The sequence below is a fragment of the Balaenoptera ricei genome, chromosome 8 (genome assembly GCF_028023285.1).
Source record: "Balaenoptera ricei isolate mBalRic1 chromosome 8, mBalRic1.hap2, whole genome shotgun sequence".
In the NCBI taxonomy this organism is placed as follows: domain Eukaryota; kingdom Metazoa; phylum Chordata; class Mammalia; order Artiodactyla; family Balaenopteridae; genus Balaenoptera; species Balaenoptera ricei.
In genome coordinates, this window is record NC_082646.1 from 114,360,181 (window position 1) to 114,378,645 (window position 18,465).

The 18,465-nt window shown below is 45.6% G+C and overlaps 1 long non-coding RNA gene across 1 annotated transcript; it reads left to right on the forward strand.

Moving 5' to 3' along the window:
* Positions 1-486: 486 nt before the first annotated feature.
* On the forward strand, positions 487-17,680 carry LOC132370123 (uncharacterized). Its single transcript, XR_009504524.1, has 4 exons — positions 487-572; positions 6,198-6,288; positions 11,908-11,998; positions 17,624-17,680. It is a non-coding gene; the product is annotated as an uncharacterized LOC132370123 (long non-coding RNA).
* The last annotated feature ends 785 nt before the right edge of the window (positions 17,681-18,465 follow it).

Here is an 18,465-nt window from a genome sequence, read left to right on the forward strand (position 1 = left end):
AGGGTTTCTTTGGCTATTTGGGGTCCTTTGTGGTTCCACACAGATATTAGGAGGATTTGCTCTATCTTGGGGGCAAATAACATGGAATTTTGGGAGGGATTGCATTCACTGTGTCCATTGCTTTGGGTAGAATGGATATTTTAACAATATTAATTGTTCCATTCCATGAGAACAGGATATCTTTCCATTTATTGGTGTGTTTTTCAATGTCTTCATCAATGTCTTAAAGTTTTCAGTGTGCAGGTCTTTCACCTCCTTGGTTGACTTTATTCCCAGGTATTTTGTTCTTTTTGATGCAGTTGTAAATAGGGTTGCTTTCTTTCTCTTTCTGATGGTTGATTATTAGTGTTTCGAAAGGCAACTGATTTCTGTGTATTGATTTTGCAACTTTACTGAATTTATTTATTAGTTCTAATAGTTTTTTTGTGGAATGAAGTGGAAAATTGGAATTCAAAAATCCCACTGTTTCTACCATATCCAGGTCGTCCACAACACGGAGGACCGCGGCTCCTAATATAACCTTCCCACAGTGCCTCTAAATGACATGTGGACTTTGGGTGAACTGGATCTGGGTAAGGCTTGGCTTCTGTATGGAAGCTTGATGTTTTCTCTGCTTTTCTGGCATGCTGTTGACATACATGATGTTTTGAAAAGTAATTGACTTTCCAGTAATTTCAAACATACAACTTTACATACATAAAAACAAGTCTTGTACCTTGATTAAATATACTCCTAAATATTGATGTTGACATTATTAAAAATGGAATTGTTCTCATAAATTCTTTTTCAGATTATTTTTTGCCAGCGTATGCATATAAGATAGATTTTCATGAATTGATATTTTGTTCTATAACTTTGCTTATTAATTAGTTGATTAGCTCAAATAATTTCTTGGCTGATTATAGGTAGTTTTATATATAAGATGATGTGACCTATGTTCTGTGAAGAGACACGGTTTTAATTTTTCCATTCACCCATGGATGCCTTTTATTTCTTTCCTCAAGATTCTGGGTAGAACTTCCAGTACACTACTGAGTAACGGTGATGAAGGCCAGCTTCCTGGCCCTGTTCCTGATTTCAGGAGTAAATCTTTCAGTCTTTAACGTTGAGCATGATGTTTGCTGTGGCTTTTTGTACTACTCTTTTCCATATTGAGCAAATTTCCTTTTATTCCTGCTTTCTTGAGTGTTTTTCATGAAATAACACTGGATTTTCATTGTAGATTTTTTGCATTAATTGATATGATTATGTGTTTTTACTTCACACCATTATTGTGGTTGAATACATTGCTTACTTTTCATATGTTGAGCAACCTGAAATTCCTGGTGTAGAGATACTTGCTTATGGCATTATCCATTTAAAGTTCTGTTGGTTTCATGTTGCTATCATTGTGTGATCGATTTTTACATTCATATTTATAAGTTGTACTGGGGTAGTTTTCTTGCTTTTTTTCCTTTATTTTTAAAATCTTTTTTAAAATAGTGGTTTTATTTCATTTTAATTATTTATTTATTTTGGCCACGTCCCATGGCTTGTGGGATCTTAGTTCCCCAGTCAGGGATCGAACCCGAGCCCTTGGCAGTGAAAGCACAGAGTCCTACCCACTGGGCCACCCGAGAATTCCCCAGTTTTCTTTTTCGAGATGTATTTGTATAATCTGATTAGACTTGGCTTGGTGTAAGTGGTTTGGAGGGTTAGCATTAGGGCTGGGGCTGGTGTGAGGGTTGGGGCTGTGTATGGTTTATGGTTGCTGTTATGGTTTAAATTTTATGGTTAATGAGTTATTTATGGGTATGGTTAATGAATATATTTTATGGTTTGGTTATGGTTATGGTTTTGCTTATTGGTTAAGGTTTATGGTTTTGGTCTCAGGGTGTTAGGGTTCTGTGTTAGAGTGGGTGTTAGGGTATGGGTGAGAATTGGGGTACAGGTAGGATGCGGGTAGAGCATGGGTTAGGGTAAGGTACAGGTTTAGGGTACGGGTTAGGCTAAGGTTAGGTCAGGGCTTAGGGTCAGGATCAGAGTTTAGGGTTAGGGTCCGTGTCAGGATTAGCGTCAAGGTTGAGCGAGGCCACTGTTTTCTGCTCCTCCAGTGCTGGATTCTCATTGATAGATGAATGAAATGTCTGCTCTGGTCACCCACTGTTTCAAATTGAGCTCGGCCTTAGTCAAGGGTTCTTAGGGCCTCAGAGGTCATGCAGGGTTTCCCCCCACCCTCCCTCCTGGGGAGGGTGATGCAGGCCCCACTCTGTCTGGGCAGCCCCAGGTCCAGCATGGCCCTGACACGCAGGATACTAAGTAGACGTGATGTAAGACTTGGTTCCTTAGTCTGCCAGCCCCCAGGTGCTGCCTTTTTTTTTTTTTCTTAATTAATTAATGAATTAATTTTGGGCTGTGTTGGGTCTGCATTGCTGCCCGGAGGCTTTCTCTAGTTGCGGCGAGTGGGGGCTTCTCATTGCGGTGGCTTCTCTTGTTGCAGAGCACAGGCTCTAAGCGCGTGGGCTTCAGCAGTTGGGGCTCGCGGGTTCTAGAGCGCAGGCTCAGTAGTTGTGGTGCACGGGCTTAGTTGCTCCACAGCATGTGGGATCTTCCCGGACCAGGGCTCAAACCCGTGTCCCCTGCATGGGCAGGTGGATTCTTAACCACCGCGCCACCAGGGAAGTCTGGTGTTGAGTTCGTGAGGGCTGGTGGGGCCCTCTTGGGACTGGACGGATCCTTTGTTCCATCTGCACGGGTGTCCAAGCAGGTCTCAGGACAGCCCTTGGCCTCTGAGCATCCAGGCAGGCACCCACGTTCCTCCAGCTCAGGTTAGCCTTGGCCCCTCCAGCCCCCGTGGCCAATTACTGAGCTGATTGTGTCTTTACTCTTTCAAATTCAATCACTCTCTCCAGGTGGGTGAGAAGTTTACTTGCGAACTTGGTTAGGGTTAGGGGTTAGGGGTTAAGGGTTAGGGGTTAGGGTCAGGGTTAGGGCTAGGGCTAGGGCTAGGGGTTAGGGTTAGGCTTAGGGTTGGGTTAGGGTTAGGGGTTAGGGTTAGGGTTTAGGTTTAGGGTTAGGGTTAGTGTTGGGTTAGAGTTAGGGTTAAGGTAGGGTTAGGGTTGGGTTAGGGTTAGGGTTAGGGTTAGGGTTAGGGTTAGGGTGTCCAGCCTTACGTCCCATTGAGCTGTGAGTGTAGATGGGGTCAGTCCAGTTGCATCACAGCCCCTGATTGAATTTTGTGAGAATTCCTCTCTCTCTCACTGTCTTTCTTTTTTTATAATTTTTATAATGGGGTGTAGCTGATTTGCAATGTTGTGTTTGTTGGTGCTGTACATCCACCTGAGTCACTTACAGAGAGACATCAGTAAATTCTTTTCTAGTTTCTAGTAGTCAGATATATGTTTTTTCTGTGAATAGAGTGTGCTGAGTCCAGTTCCTTGAACAATGAGTATGTCTTGGCGATTACATTATTGGCGTATGGAACGGTATCTGTGCCAATTTCAACCTCCTGGTTTATGCATCACCGCACCACACTTTTTCCCCTTAAGCAGCCGTAAGTGCGTTTTGTAAATGTGTGATGGTGTTCTGTTTGTAATTCAGTTCATGGTTGGCGATTTTTAGATTCCCTTTATAAGTGATATCTTATGATAAGTTTCTCTTGCTGTCTAACTTATTTCACTCTCAATGACCATACATAAGTCCCCCTGAGTTGCTGCAACTGGCCTCATTTCATTGATTTCAGGGCTGAGTAATATTCCGTTGTGCTTAAGTACCAAATGTTCTTTCACCGTTTTTTCCTTCCAAGGACTATTAAGTTGTACCCAAGTCGAGGCTGTTGTAAACATAGCAGCAGTAAACGGGGTGCCTGCGTCCTGTGGATTTTTGGTTTTGCCAACATATAGGCCCATGAGTGGAAGCGCCCTATGCTTTGTAGCTCTGTTTTTTAGATGTTTCAGGAGACACAGCACACTTCTCCAGAGTGGCCGTTGGCAATTTCCATTCCCCCCTTCAGCGTAACAAGGCTCCCTTTTCTCCTCTCCTTGTCCTGCATATCTGGTTTTTACCCTTTGTGAGGATGGTCCTTTTTTCTGATTCGAAGTGATACCTCTTTGTAGTGTTGATTTGCATTGCCCGCTTCTTTGGTTGGGCAAAAAGGGCGTATGCGTTTTTCCTGAATATATTCTGGAAGTTAAATTTGAGAGACAGCTTCTTGTTTTAACTGATGAATGAACTAATTTATTTTTGGCTGTGTTGGGTCTTCGTTTCTGTGCGAAGGCTTTCTCTAGTTGTGGCAAGCGGGGGCCACTCTTCATCGCGGTGCGCAGGCCTCTCACTATCGCGGCCTCTCTTGTTGCGGAGCACAGGCTCCAGACGCGCAGGCTCAGTAGTTGTGGCTCACGGGCCTAGTTGCTCCGCGGCATGTGGGAGCTTCCCAGACCAGGGCTCGAACCCGTGTCCCCTGCATTAGCAGGCAGATTCTCAACCACTGCGCCACCAGGGAAGCCCCTTGAATAGTTTTGTTTTTAAAATTTGTCTGTGGGGACTTCCCTGGTGACGGAGTGGTTAAGAGTCCGCCTGCCAATGCAGGGGACACGGGCTCGAGCCCTGGTCCGGGAAGCTCCCACATGCCGCAGAGCAACCAAGCCTGCGCGGCACAACTACTGAAGCCTGCGCGCCTAGAGCCCGTGCTCGCCCACAAGAGAAGCCACCGCAATGAGAAGCCCGTGCACCACAACGAAGAGTAGCCCCGCTCGACGCAACTAGAGAAAGCCCACATGCAGCAACGAAGACCCAACGCAGCCAAACGTAAATTATAAACTAAAATAAAATTTGCCTCTGAATAACTTTGAGTGAATTTGGTATAAGTTGTAAAGTTTGCATCTACATTCACTTCATTCCAAATGGTTTCCAATTAATTTTCCTTAAATAATTTTAGAAATCTTTTGGGATAGAGACTCCATTTTCGTTTGAATTTCCAGTTGAGTGGATTCAGCAGTCCTGTCAGTAGGGCACGCTGCCTCCAGTGACCTGTGAGGGAGGCGCGGCCTGCACTTCCTGCCCTGACCGCAGGGTGGCGCCGAGTTCGCCTCTCTGACCCACAGCGCATGCTCGTTCCCTGCGAACTCGATTGTGAGGGCAGCTGAGAGGAGTTGAGCCTCCTCAGGCGCGGGGGCGGGGGCGGGGGCCTTGGGGTAGGACGCCGGGCTCAGCGTCTCTGCTGAGAGGAGCTCGGTCTCCGTCTCCTTAGGACTCGCTGGGGTTTCGGTTTCAGGACAAAGTGGGGCCGCCTCCACGCGGACTAGGGGACTAGGTTTCCTGAGGACCCAGGTGATGCCTGAGGAAAAGGTGAAGAGACGGTGAGGAAAAGTGGGGAGAAGCTTCCTGTGGGCGACTGACCGTTGAGGGGGTCCGTCTTCGTGTGAGCGAGGGAGGGCTTGGCGTGGAAAGCTGGGTGTTTGGTCAGGTTTGTGTGCAGGGTAGCCAGCGTGAGTTATGGGGCGTCCAGTTTTCCCAGCACCATTTATCGTGGGGCGTGTCGTGCTCCTTGGTGTGTCCTTGGTCCCTGTGTCATAAATTCACCGACCCCGTCCGTGTGGGTTGAATTCTGGTCTCTCTGTCCTGTTCCTCTGGTCCCTGTGCCCGTTTTGAGCCAGTTCCACACTGTTTTGGTGACTGTAGCTTCTCAGCAGAGTGTGACGTCAGGGAGGGAGATGCCTCCAGCCCGTTCTCTTTTTTCAGGGTTTCTTTGGCTATTTGGGGTCCTTTGTGGTTCCCCACAGATATTAGGAGGATTTGCTCTATTTTGGGGGAAAATACCATGGAATTTGGGGAGGGATTGCATTCACTGTGTCCACTGCTTTGGGTAGCATGGATGTTTTAACAATAGTAATTGTTCCATTCCGTGAGAACAGGATATCTTTCCATTTATTGGTGTGTTTTTCAATGTCTTCATCAATGTCTTAAAGTTTTCAGTGTGCAGGTCTTTCACCTCCTTGGTTGACTTTATTCCCAGGTATTTTGTTCTTTTTGATGCAGTTGTAAATAGGGTTGCTTTCTTTCTCTTTCTGATGGTTGATTATTAGTGTTTCGAAAGGCAACTGATTTCTGTGTATTGATTTTGCAACTTTACTGAATTTATTTATTAGTTCTAATAGTTTTTTTGTGGAATGAAGTGGAAAATTGGAATTCAAAAATCCCACTGTTTCTACCATATCCAGGTCGTCCACAACACGGAGGACCGCGGCTCCTAATATAACCTTCCCACAGTGCCTCTAAATGACATGTGGACTTTGGGTGAACTGGATCTGGGTAAGGCTTGGCTTCTGTATGGAAGCTTGATGTTTTCTCTGCTTTTCTGGCATGCTGTTGACATACATGATGTTTTGAAAAGTAATTGACTTTCCAGTAATTTCAAACATACAACTTTACATACATAAAAACAAGTCTTGTACCTTGATTAAATATACTCCTAAATATTGATGTTGACATTATTAAAAATGGAATTGTTCTCATAAATTCTTTTTCAGATTATTTTTTGCCAGCGTATGCATATAAGATAGATTTTCGTGAATTGATATTTTGTTCTATAACTTTGCTTATTAATTAGTTGATTAGCTCAAATAATTTCTTGGCTGATTATAGGTAGTTTTATATATAAGATGATGTGACCTATGTTCTGTGAAGAGACACGGTTTTAATTTTTCCATTCACCCATGGATGCCTTTTATTTCTTTCCTCAAGATTCTGGGTAGAACTTCCAGTACACTACTGAGTAACGGTGATGAAGGCCAGCTTCCTGGCCCTGTTCCTGATTTCAGGAGTAAATCTTTCAGTCTTTAACGTTGAGCATGATGTTTGCTGTGGCTTTTTGTACTACTCTTTTCCATATTGAGCAAATTTCCTTTTATTCCTGCTTTCTTGAGTGTTTTTCATGAAATAACACTGGATTTTCATTGTAGATTTTTTGCATTAATTGATATGATTATGTGTTTTTACTTCACACCATTATTGTGGTTGAATACATTGCTTACTTTTCATATGTTGAGCAACCTGAAATTCCTGGTGTAGAGATACTTGCTTATGGCATTATCCATTTAAAGTTCTGTTGGTTTCATGTTGCTATCATTGTGTGATCGATTTTTACATTCATATTTATAAGTTGTACTGGGGTAGTTTTCTTGCTTTTTTTCCTTTATTTTTAAAATCTTTTTTAAAATAGTGGTTTTATTTCATTTTAATTATTTATTTATTTTGGCCACGTCCCATGGCTTGTGGGATCTTAGTTCCCCAGTCAGGGATCGAACCCGAGCCCTTGGCAGTGAAAGCACAGAGTCCTACCCACTGGGCCACCCGAGAATTCCCCAGTTTTCTTTTTCGAGATGTATTTGTATAATCTGATTAGACTTGGCTTGGTGTAAGTGGTTTGGAGGGTTAGCATTAGGGCTGGGGCTGGTGTGAGGGTTGGGGCTGTGTATGGTTTATGGTTGCTGTTATGGTTTAAATTTTATGGTTAATGAGTTATTTATGGGTATGGTTAATGAATATATTTTATGGTTTGGTTATGGTTATGGTTTTGCTTATTGGTTAAGGTTTATGGTTTTGGTCTCAGGGTGTTAGGGTTCTGTGTTAGAGTGGGTGTTAGGGTATGGGTGAGAATTGGGGTACAGGTAGGATGCGGGTAGAGCATGGGTTAGGGTAAGGTACAGGTTTAGGGTACGGGTTAGGCTAAGGTTAGGTCAGGGCTTAGGGTCAGGATCAGAGTTTAGGGTTAGGGTCCGTGTCAGGATTAGCGTCAAGGTTGAGCGAGGCCACTGTTTTCTGCTCCTCCAGTGCTGGATTCTCATTGATAGATGAATGAAATGTCTGCTCTGGTCACCCACTGTTTCAAATTGAGCTCGGCCTTAGTCAAGGGTTCTTAGGGCCTCAGAGGTCATGCAGGGTTTCCCCCCACCCTCCCTCCTGGGGAGGGTGATGCAGGCCCCACTCTGTCTGGGCAGCCCCAGGTCCAGCATGGCCCTGACACGCAGGATACTAAGTAGACGTGATGTAAGACTTGGTTCCTTAGTCTGCCAGCCCCCAGGTGCTGCCTTTTTTTTTTTTTCTTAATTAATTAATGAATTAATTTTGGGCTGTGTTGGGTCTGCATTGCTGCCCGGAGGCTTTCTCTAGTTGCGGCGAGTGGGGGCTTCTCATTGCGGTGGCTTCTCTTGTTGCAGAGCACAGGCTCTAAGCGCGTGGGCTTCAGCAGTTGGGGCTCGCGGGTTCTAGAGCGCAGGCTCAGTAGTTGTGGTGCACGGGCTTAGTTGCTCCACAGCATGTGGGATCTTCCCGGACCAGGGCTCAAACCCGTGTCCCCTGCATGGGCAGGTGGATTCTTAACCACCGCGCCACCAGGGAAGTCTGGTGTTGAGTTCGTGAGGGCTGGTGGGGCCCTCTTGGGACTGGACGGATCCTTTGTTCCATCTGCACGGGTGTCCAAGCAGGTCTCAGGACAGCCCTTGGCCTCTGAGCATCCAGGCAGGCACCCACGTTCCTCCAGCTCAGGTTAGCCTTGGCCCCTCCAGCCCCCGTGGCCAATTACTGAGCTGATTGTGTCTTTACTCTTTCAAATTCAATCACTCTCTCCAGGTGGGTGAGAAGTTTACTTGCGAACTTGGTTAGGGTTAGGGGTTAGGGGTTAAGGGTTAGGGGTTAGGGTCAGGGTTAGGGCTAGGGCTAGGGCTAGGGGTTAGGGTTAGGCTTAGGGTTGGGTTAGGGTTAGGGGTTAGGGTTAGGGTTTAGGTTTAGGGTTAGGGTTAGTGTTGGGTTAGAGTTAGGGTTAAGGTAGGGTTAGGGTTGGGTTAGGGTTAGGGTTAGGGTTAGGGTTAGGGTGTCCAGCCTTACGTCCCATTGAGCTGTGAGTGTAGATGGGGTCAGTCCAGTTGCATCACAGCCCCTGATTGAATTTTGTGAGAATTCCTCTCTCTCTCACTGTCTTTCTTTTTTTATAATTTTTATAATGGGGTGTAGCTGATTTGCAATGTTGTGTTTGTTGGTGCTGTACATCCACCTGAGTCACTTACAGAGAGACATCAGTAAATTCTTTTCTAGTTTCTAGTAGTCAGATATATGTTTTTTCTGTGAATAGAGTGTGCTGAGTCCAGTTCCTTGAACAATGAGTATGTCTTGGCGATTACATTATTGGCGTATGGAACGGTATCTGTGCCAATTTCAACCTCCTGGTTTATGCATCACCGCACCACACTTTTTCCCCTTAAGCAGCCGTAAGTGCGTTTTGTAAATGTGTGATGGTGTTCTGTTTGTAATTCAGTTCATGGTTGGCGATTTTTAGATTCCCTTTATAAGTGATATCTTATGATAAGTTTCTCTTGCTGTCTAACTTATTTCACTCTCAATGACCATACATAAGTCCCCCTGAGTTGCTGCAACTGGCCTCATTTCATTGATTTCAGGGCTGAGTAATATTCCGTTGTGCTTAAGTACCAAATGTTCTTTCACCGTTTTTTCCTTCCAAGGACTATTAAGTTGTACCCAAGTCGAGGCTGTTGTAAACATAGCAGCAGTAAACGGGGTGCCTGCGTCCTGTGGATTTTTGGTTTTGCCAACATATAGGCCCATGAGTGGAAGCGCCCTATGCTTTGTAGCTCTGTTTTTTAGATGTTTCAGGAGACACAGCACACTTCTCCAGAGTGGCCGTTGGCAATTTCCATTCCCCCCTTCAGCGTAACAAGGCTCCCTTTTCTCCTCTCCTTGTCCTGCATATCTGGTTTTTACCCTTTGTGAGGATGGTCCTTTTTTCTGATTCGAAGTGATACCTCTTTGTAGTGTTGATTTGCATTGCCCGCTTCTTTGGTTGGGCAAAAAGGGCGTATGCGTTTTTCCTGAATATATTCTGGAAGTTAAATTTGAGAGACAGCTTCTTGTTTTAACTGATGAATGAACTAATTTATTTTTGGCTGTGTTGGGTCTTCGTTTCTGTGCGAAGGCTTTCTCTAGTTGTGGCAAGCGGGGGCCACTCTTCATCGCGGTGCGCGGGCCTCTCACTATCGCGGCCTCTCTTGTTGCGGAGCACAGGCTCCAGACGCGCAGGCTCAGTAGTTGTGGCTCACGGGCCTAGGTGCTCCGCGGCATGTGGGAGCTTCCCAGACCAGGGCTCGAACCCGTGTCCCCTGCATTAGCAGGCAGATTCTCAACCACTGCGCCACCAGGGAAGCCCCTTGAATAGTTTTGTTTTTAAAATTTGTCTGTGGGGACTTCCCTGGTGACGCAGTGGTTAAGAGTCCGCCTGCCAATGCAGGGGACACGGGCTCGAGCCCTGGTCCGGGAAGCTCCCACATGCCGCAGAGCAACCAAGCCTGCGCGGCACAACTACTGAAGCCTGCGCGCCTAGAGCCCGTGCTCGCCCACAAGAGAAGCCACCGCAATGAGAAGCCCGTGCACCACAACGAAGAGTAGCCCCGCTCGACGCAACTAGAGAAAGCCCACATGCAGCAACGAAGACCCAACGCAGCCAAACGTAAATTATAAACTAAAATAAAATTTGCCTCTGAATAACTTTGAGTGAATTTGGTATAAGTTGTAAAGTTTGCATCTACATTCACTTCATTCCAAATGGTTTCCAATTAATTTTCCTTAAATAATTTTAGAAATCTTTTGGGATAGAGACTCCATTTTCGTTTGAATTTCCAGTTGAGTGGATTCAGCAGTCCTGTCAGTAGGGCACGCTGCCTCCAGTGACCTGTGAGGGAGGCGCGGCCTGCACTTCCTGCCCTGACCGCAGGGTGGCGCCGAGTTCGCCTCTCTGACCCACAGCGCATGCTCGTTCCCTGCGAACTCGATTGTGAGGGCAGCTGAGAGGAGTTGAGCCTCCTCAGGCGCGGGGGCGGGGGCGGGGGCCTTGGGGTAGGACGCCGGGCTCAGCGTCTCTGCTGAGAGGAGCTCGGTCTCCGTCTCCTTAGGACTCGCTGGGGTTTCGGTTTCAGGACAAAGTGGGGCCGCCTCCACGCGGACTAGGGGACTAGGTTTCCTGAGGACCCAGGTGATGCCTGAGGAAAAGGTGAAGAGACGGTGAGGAAAAGTGGGGAGAAGCTTCCTGTGGGCGACTGACCGTTGAGGGGGTCCGTCTTCGTGTGAGCGAGGGAGGGCTTGGCGTGGAAAGCTGGGTGTTTGGTCAGGTTTGTGTGCAGGGTAGCCAGCGTGAGTTATGGGGCGTCCAGTTTTCCCAGCACCATTTATCGTGGGGCGTGTCGTGCTCCTTGGTGTGTCCTTGGTCCCTGTGTCATAAATTCACCGACCCCGTCCGTGTGGGTTGAATTCTGGTCTCTCTGTCCTGTTCCTCTGGTCCCTGTGCCCGTTTTGAGCCAGTTCCACACTGTTTTGGTGACTGTAGCTTCTCAGCAGAGTGTGACGTCAGGGAGGGAGATGCCTCCAGCCCGTTCTCTTTTTTCAGGGTTTCTTTGGCTATTTGGGGTCCTTTGTGGTTCCCCACAGATATTAGGAGGATTTGCTCTATTTGGGGGGAAAATACCATGGAATTTTGGGAGGGATTGCATTCACTGTGTCCACTGCTTTGGGTAGCATGGATGTTTTAACAATAGTAATTGTTCCATTCCGTGAGAACAGGATATCTTTCCATTTATTGGTGTGTTTTTCAATGTCTTCATCAATGTCTTAAAGTTTTCAGTGTGCAGGTCTTTCACCTCCTTGGTTGACTTTATTCCCAGGTATTTTGTTCTTTTTGATGCAGTTGTAAATAGGGTTGCTTTCTTTCTCTTTCTGATGGTTGATTATTAGTGTTTCGAAAGGCAACTGATTTCTGTGTATTGATTTTGCAACTTTACTGAATTTATTTATTAGTTCTAATAGTTTTTTTGTGGAATGAAGTGGAAAATTGGAATTCAAAAATCCCACTGTTTCTACCATATCCAGGTCGTCCACAACACGGAGGACCGCGGCTCCTAATATAACCTTCCCACAGTGCCTCTAAATGACATGTGGACTTTGGGTGAACTGGATCTGGGTAAGGCTTGGCTTCTGTATGGAAGCTTGATGTTTTCTCTGCTTTTCTGGCATGCTGTTGACATACATGATGTTTTGAAAAGTAATTGACTTTCCAGTAATTTCAAACATACAACTTTACATACATAAAAACAAGTCTTGTACCTTGATTAAATATACTCCTAAATATTGATGTTGACATTATTAAAAATGGAATTGTTCTCATAAATTCTTTTTCAGATTATTTTTTGCCAGCGTATGCATATAAGATAGATTTTCGTGAATTGATATTTTGTTCTATAACTTTGCTTATTAATTAGTTGATTAGCTCAAATAATTTCTTGGCTGATTATAGGTAGTTTTATATATAAGATGATGTGACCTATGTTCTGTGAAGAGACACGGTTTTAATTTTTCCATTCACCCATGGATGCCTTTTATTTCTTTCCTCAAGATTCTGGGTAGAACTTCCAGTACACTACTGAGTAACGGTGATGAAGGCCAGCTTCCTGGCCCTGTTCCTGATTTCAGGAGTAAATCTTTCAGTCTTTAACGTTGAGCATGATGTTTGCTGTGGCTTTTTGTACTACTCTTTTCCATATTGAGCAAATTTCCTTTTATTCCTGCTTTCTTGAGTGTTTTTCATGAAATAACACTGGATTTTCATTGTAGATTTTTTGCATTAATTGATATGATTATGTGTTTTTACTTCACACCATTATTGTGGTTGAATACATTGCTTACTTTTCATATGTTGAGCAACCTGAAATTCCTGGTGTAGAGATACTTGCTTATGGCATTATCCATTTAAAGTTCTGTTGGTTTCATGTTGCTATCATTGTGTGATCGATTTTTACATTCATATTTATAAGTTGTACTGGGGTAGTTTTCTTGCTTTTTTTCCTTTATTTTTAAAATCTTTTTTAAAATAGTGGTTTTATTTCATTTTAATTATTTATTTATTTTGGCCACGTCCCATGGCTTGTGGGATCTTAGTTCCCCAGTCAGGGATCGAACCCGAGCCCTTGGCAGTGAAAGCACAGAGTCCTACCCACTGGGCCACCCGAGAATTCCCCAGTTTTCTTTTTCGAGATGTATTTGTATAATCTGATTAGACTTGGCTTGGTGTAAGTGGTTTGGAGGGTTAGCATTAGGGCTGGGGCTGGTGTGAGGGTTGGGGCTGTGTATGGTTTATGGTTGCTGTTATGGTTTAAATTTTATGGTTAATGAGTTATTTATGGGTATGGTTAATGAATATATTTTATGGTTTGGTTATGGTTATGGTTTTGCTTATTGGTTAAGGTTTATGGTTTTGGTCTCAGGGTGTTAGAGTTCTGTGTTAGAGTGGGTGTTAGGGTATGGGTGAGAATTGGGGTACAGGTAGGATGCGGGTAGAGCATGGGTTAGGGTAAGGTACAGGTTTAGGGTACGGGTTAGGCTAAGGTTAGGTCAGGGCTTAGGGTCAGGATCAGAGTTTAGGGTTAGGGTCCGTGTCAGGATTAGCGTCAAGGTTGAGCGAGGCCACTGTTTTCTGCTCCTCCAGTGCTGGATTCTCATTGATAGATGAATGAAATGTCTGCTCTGGTCACCCACTGTTTCAAATTGAGCTCGGCCTTAGTCAAGGGTTCTTAGGGCCTCAGAGGTCATGCAGGGTTTCCCCCCACCCTCCCTCCTGGGGAGGGTGATGCAGGCCCCACTCTGTCTGGGCAGCCCCAGGTCCAGCATGGCCCTGACACGCAGGATACTAAGTAGACGTGATGTAAGACTTGGTTCCTTAGTCTGCCAGCCCCCAGGTGCTGCCTTTTTTTTTTTTTCTTAATTAATTAATGAATTAATTTTGGGCTGTGTTGGGTCTGCATTGCTGCCCGGAGGCTTTCTCTAGTTGCGGCGAGTGGGGGCTTCTCATTGCGGTGGCTTCTCTTGTTGCAGAGCACAGGCTCTAAGCGCGTGGGCTTCAGCAGTTGGGGCTCGCGGGTTCTAGAGCGCAGGCTCAGTAGTTGTGGTGCACGGGCTTAGTTGCTCCACAGCATGTGGGATCTTCCCGGACCAGGGCTCAAACCCGTGTCCCCTGCATGGGCAGGTGGATTCTTAACCACCGCGCCACCAGGGAAGTCTGGTGTTGCGTTCGTGAGGGCTGGTGGGGCCCTCTTGGGACTGGACGGATCCTTTGTTCCATCTGCACGGGTGTCCAAGCAGGTCTCAGGACAGCCCTTGGCCTCTGAGCATCCAGGCAGGCACCCACGTTCCTCCAGCTCAGGTTAGCCTTGGCCCCTCCAGCCCCCGTGGCCAATTACTGAGCTGATTGTGTCTTTACTCTTTCAAATTCAATCACTCTCTCCAGGTGGGTGAGAAGTTTACTTGCGAACTTGGTTAGGGTTAGGGGTTAGGGGTTAAGGGTTAGGGGTTAGGGTCAGGGTTAGGGCTAGGGCTAGGGCTAGGGGTTAGGGTTAGGCTTAGGGTTGGGTTAGGGTTAGGGGTTAGGGTTAGGGTTTAGGTTTAGGGTTAGGGTTAGTGTTGGGTTAGAGTTAGGGTTAAGGTAGGGTTAGGGTTGGGTTAGGGTTAGGGTTAGGGTTAGGGTTAGGGTTAGGGTGTCCAGCCTTACGTCCCATTGAGCTGTGAGTGTAGATGGGGTCAGTCCAGTTGCATCACAGCCCCTGATTGAATTTTGTGAGAATTCCTCTCTCTCTCACTGTCTTTCTTTTTTTATAATTTTTATAATGGGGTGTAGCTGATTTGCAATGTTGTGTTTGTTGGTGCTGTACATCCACCTGAGTCACTTACAGAGAGACATCAGTAAATTCTTTTCTAGTTTCTAGTAGTCAGATATATGTTTTTTCTGTGAATAGAGTGTGCTGAGTCCAGTTCCTTGAACAATGAGTATGTCTTGGCGATTACATTATTGGCGTATGGAACGGTATCTGTGCCAATTTCAACCTCCTGGTTTATGCATCACCGCACCACACTTTTTCCCCTTAAGCAGCCGTAAGTGCGTTTTGTAAATGTGTGATGGTGTTCTGTTTGTAATTCAGTTCATGGTTGGCGATTTTTAGATTCCCTTTATAAGTGATATCTTATGATAAGTTTCTCTTGCTGTCTAACTTATTTCACTCTCAATGACCATACATAAGTCCCCCTGAGTTGCTGCAACTGGCCTCATTTCATTGATTTCAGGGCTGAGTAATATTCCGTTGTGCTTAAGTACCAAATGTTCTTTCACCGTTTTTTCCTTCCAAGGACTATTAAGTTGTACCCAAGTCGAGGCTGTTGTAAACATAGCAGCAGTAAACGGGGTGCCTGCGTCCTGTGGATTTTTGGTTTTGCCAACATATAGGCCCATGAGTGGAAGCGCCCTATGCTTTGTAGCTCTGTTTTTTAGATGTTTCAGGAGACACAGCACACTTCTCCAGAGTGGCCGTTGGCAATTTCCATTCCCCCCTTCAGCGTAACAAGGCTCCCTTTTCTCCTCTCCTTGTCCTGCATATCTGGTTTTTACCCTTTGTGAGGATGGTCCTTTTTTCTGATTCGAAGTGATACCTCTTTGTAGTGTTGATTTGCATTGCCCGCTTCTTTGGTTGGGCAAAAAGGGCGTATGCGTTTTTCCTGAATATATTCTGGAAGTTAAATTTGAGAGACAGCTTCTTGTTTTAACTGATGAATGAACTAATTTATTTTTGGCTGTGTTGGGTCTTCGTTTCTGTGCGAAGGCTTTCTCTAGTTGTGGCAAGCGGGGGCCACTCTTCATCGCGGTGCGCGGGCCTCTCACTATCGCGGCCTCTCTTGTTGCGGAGCACAGGCTCCAGACGCGCAGGCTCAGTAGTTGTGGCTCACGGGCCTAGGTGCTCCGCGGCATGTGGGAGCTTCCCAGACCAGGGCTCGAACCCGTGTCCCCTGCATTAGCAGGCAGATTCTCAACCACTGCGCCACCAGGGAAGCCCCTTGAATAGTTTTGTTTTTAAAATTTGTCTGTGGGGACTTCCCTGGTGACGCAGTGGTTAAGAGTCCGCCTGCCAATGCAGGGGACACGGGCTCGAGCCCTGGTCCGGGAAGCTCCCACATGCCGCAGAGCAACCAAGCCTGCGCGGCACAACTACTGAAGCCTGCGCGCCTAGAGCCCGTGCTCGCCCACAAGAGAAGCCACCGCAATGAGAAGCCCGTGCACCACAACGAAGAGTAGCCCCGCTCGACGCAACTAGAGAAAGCCCACATGCAGCAACGAAGACCCAACGCAGCCAAACGTAAATTATAAACTAAAATAAAATTTGCCTCTGAATAACTTTGAGTGAATTTGGTATAAGTTGTAAAGTTTGCATCTACATTCACTTCATTCCAAATGGTTTCCAATTAATTTTCCTTAAATAATTTTAGAAATCTTTTGGGATAGAGACTCCATTTTCGTTTGAATTTCCAGTTGAGTGGATTCAGCAGTCCTGTCAGTAGGGCACGCTGCCTCCAGTGACCTGTGAGGGAGGCGCGGCCTGCACTTCCTGCCCTGACCGCAGGGTGGCGCCGAGTTCGCCTCTCTGACCCACAGCGCATGCTCGTTCCCTGCGAACTCGATTGTGAGGGCAGCTGAGAGGAGTTGAGCCTCCTCAGGCGCGGGGGCGGGGGCGGGGGCCTTGGGGTAGGACGCCGGGCTCAGCGTCTCTGCTGAGAGGAGCTCGGTCTCCGTCTCCTTAGGACTCGCTGGGGTTTCGGTTTCAGGACAAAGTGGGGCCGCCTCCACGCGGACTAGGGGACTAGGTTTCCTGAGGACCCAGGTGATGCCTGAGGAAAAGGTGAAGAGACGGTGAGGAAAAGTGGGGAGAAGCTTCCTGTGGGCGACTGACCGTTGAGGGGGTCCGTCTTCGTGTGAGCGAGGGAGGGCTTGGCGTGGAAAGCTGGGTGTTTGGTCAGGTTTGTGTGCAGGGTAGCCAGCGTGAGTTATGGGGCGTCCAGTTTTCCCAGCACCATTTATCGTGGGGCGTGTCGTGCTCCTTGGTGTGTCCTTGGTCCCTGTGTCATAAATTCACCGACCCCGTCCGTGTGGGTTGAATTCTGGTCTCTCTGTCCTGTTCCTCTGGTCCCTGTGCCCGTTTTGAGCCAGTTCCACACTGTTTTGGTGACTGTAGCTTCTCAGCAGAGTGTGACGTCAGGGAGGGAGATGCCTCCAGCCCGTTCTCTTTTTTCAGGGTTTCTTTGGCTATTTGGGGTCCTTTGTGGTTCCCCACAGATATTAGGAGGATTTGCTCTATTTTGGGGGAAAATACCATGGAATTTGGGGAGGGATTGCATTCACTGTGTCCACTGCTTTGGGTAGCATGGATGTTTTAACAATAGTAATTGTTCCATTCCGTGAGAACAGGATATCTTTCCATTTATTGGTGTGTTTTTCAATGTCTTCATCAATGTCTTAAAGTTTTCAGTGTGCAGGTCTTTCACCTCCTTGGTTGACTTTATTCCCAGGTATTTTGTTCTTTTTGATGCAGTTGTAAATAGGGTTGCTTTCTTTCTCTTTCTGATGGTTGATTATTAGTGTTTCGAAAGGCAACTGATTTCTGTGTATTGATTTTGCAACTTTACTGAATTTATTTATTAGTTCTAATAGTTTTTTTGTGGAATGAAGTGGAAAATTGGAATTCAAAAATCCCACTGTTTCTACCATATCCAGGTCGTCCACAACACGGAGGACCGCGGCTCCTAATATAACCTTCCCACAGTGCCTCTAAATGACATGTGGACTTTGGGTGAACTGGATCTGGGTAAGGCTTGGCTTCTGTATGGAAGCTTGATGTTTTCTCTGCTTTTCTGGCATGCTGTTGACATACATGATGTTTTGAAAAGTAATTGACTTTCCAGTAATTTCAAACATACAACTTTACATACATAAAAACAAGTCTTGTACCTTGATTAAATATACTCCTAAATATTGATGTTGACATTATTAAAAATGGAATTGTTCTCATAAATTCTTTTTCAGATTATTTTTTGCCAGCGTATGCATATAAGATAGATTTTCGTGAATTGATATTTTGTTCTATAACTTTGCTTATTAATTAGTTGATTAGCTCAAATAATTTCTTGGCTGATTATAGGTAGTTTTATATATAAGATGATGTGACCTATGTTCTGTGAAGAGACACGGTTTTAATTTTTCCATTCACCCATGGATGCCTTTTATTTCTTTCCTCAAGATTCTGGGTAGAACTTCCAGTACACTACTGAGTAACGGTGATGAAGGCCAGCTTCCTGGCCCTGTTCCTGATTTCAGGAGTAAATCTTTCAGTCTTTAACGTTGAGCATGATGTTTGCTGTGGCTTTTTGTACTACTCTTTTCCATATTGAGCAAATTTCCTTTTATTCCTGCTTTCTTGAGTGTTTTTCATGAAATAACACTGGATTTTCATTGTAGATTTTTTGCATTAATTGATATGATTATGTGTTTTTACTTCACACCATTATTGTGGTTGAATACATTGCTTACTTTTCATATGTTGAGCAACCTGAAATTCC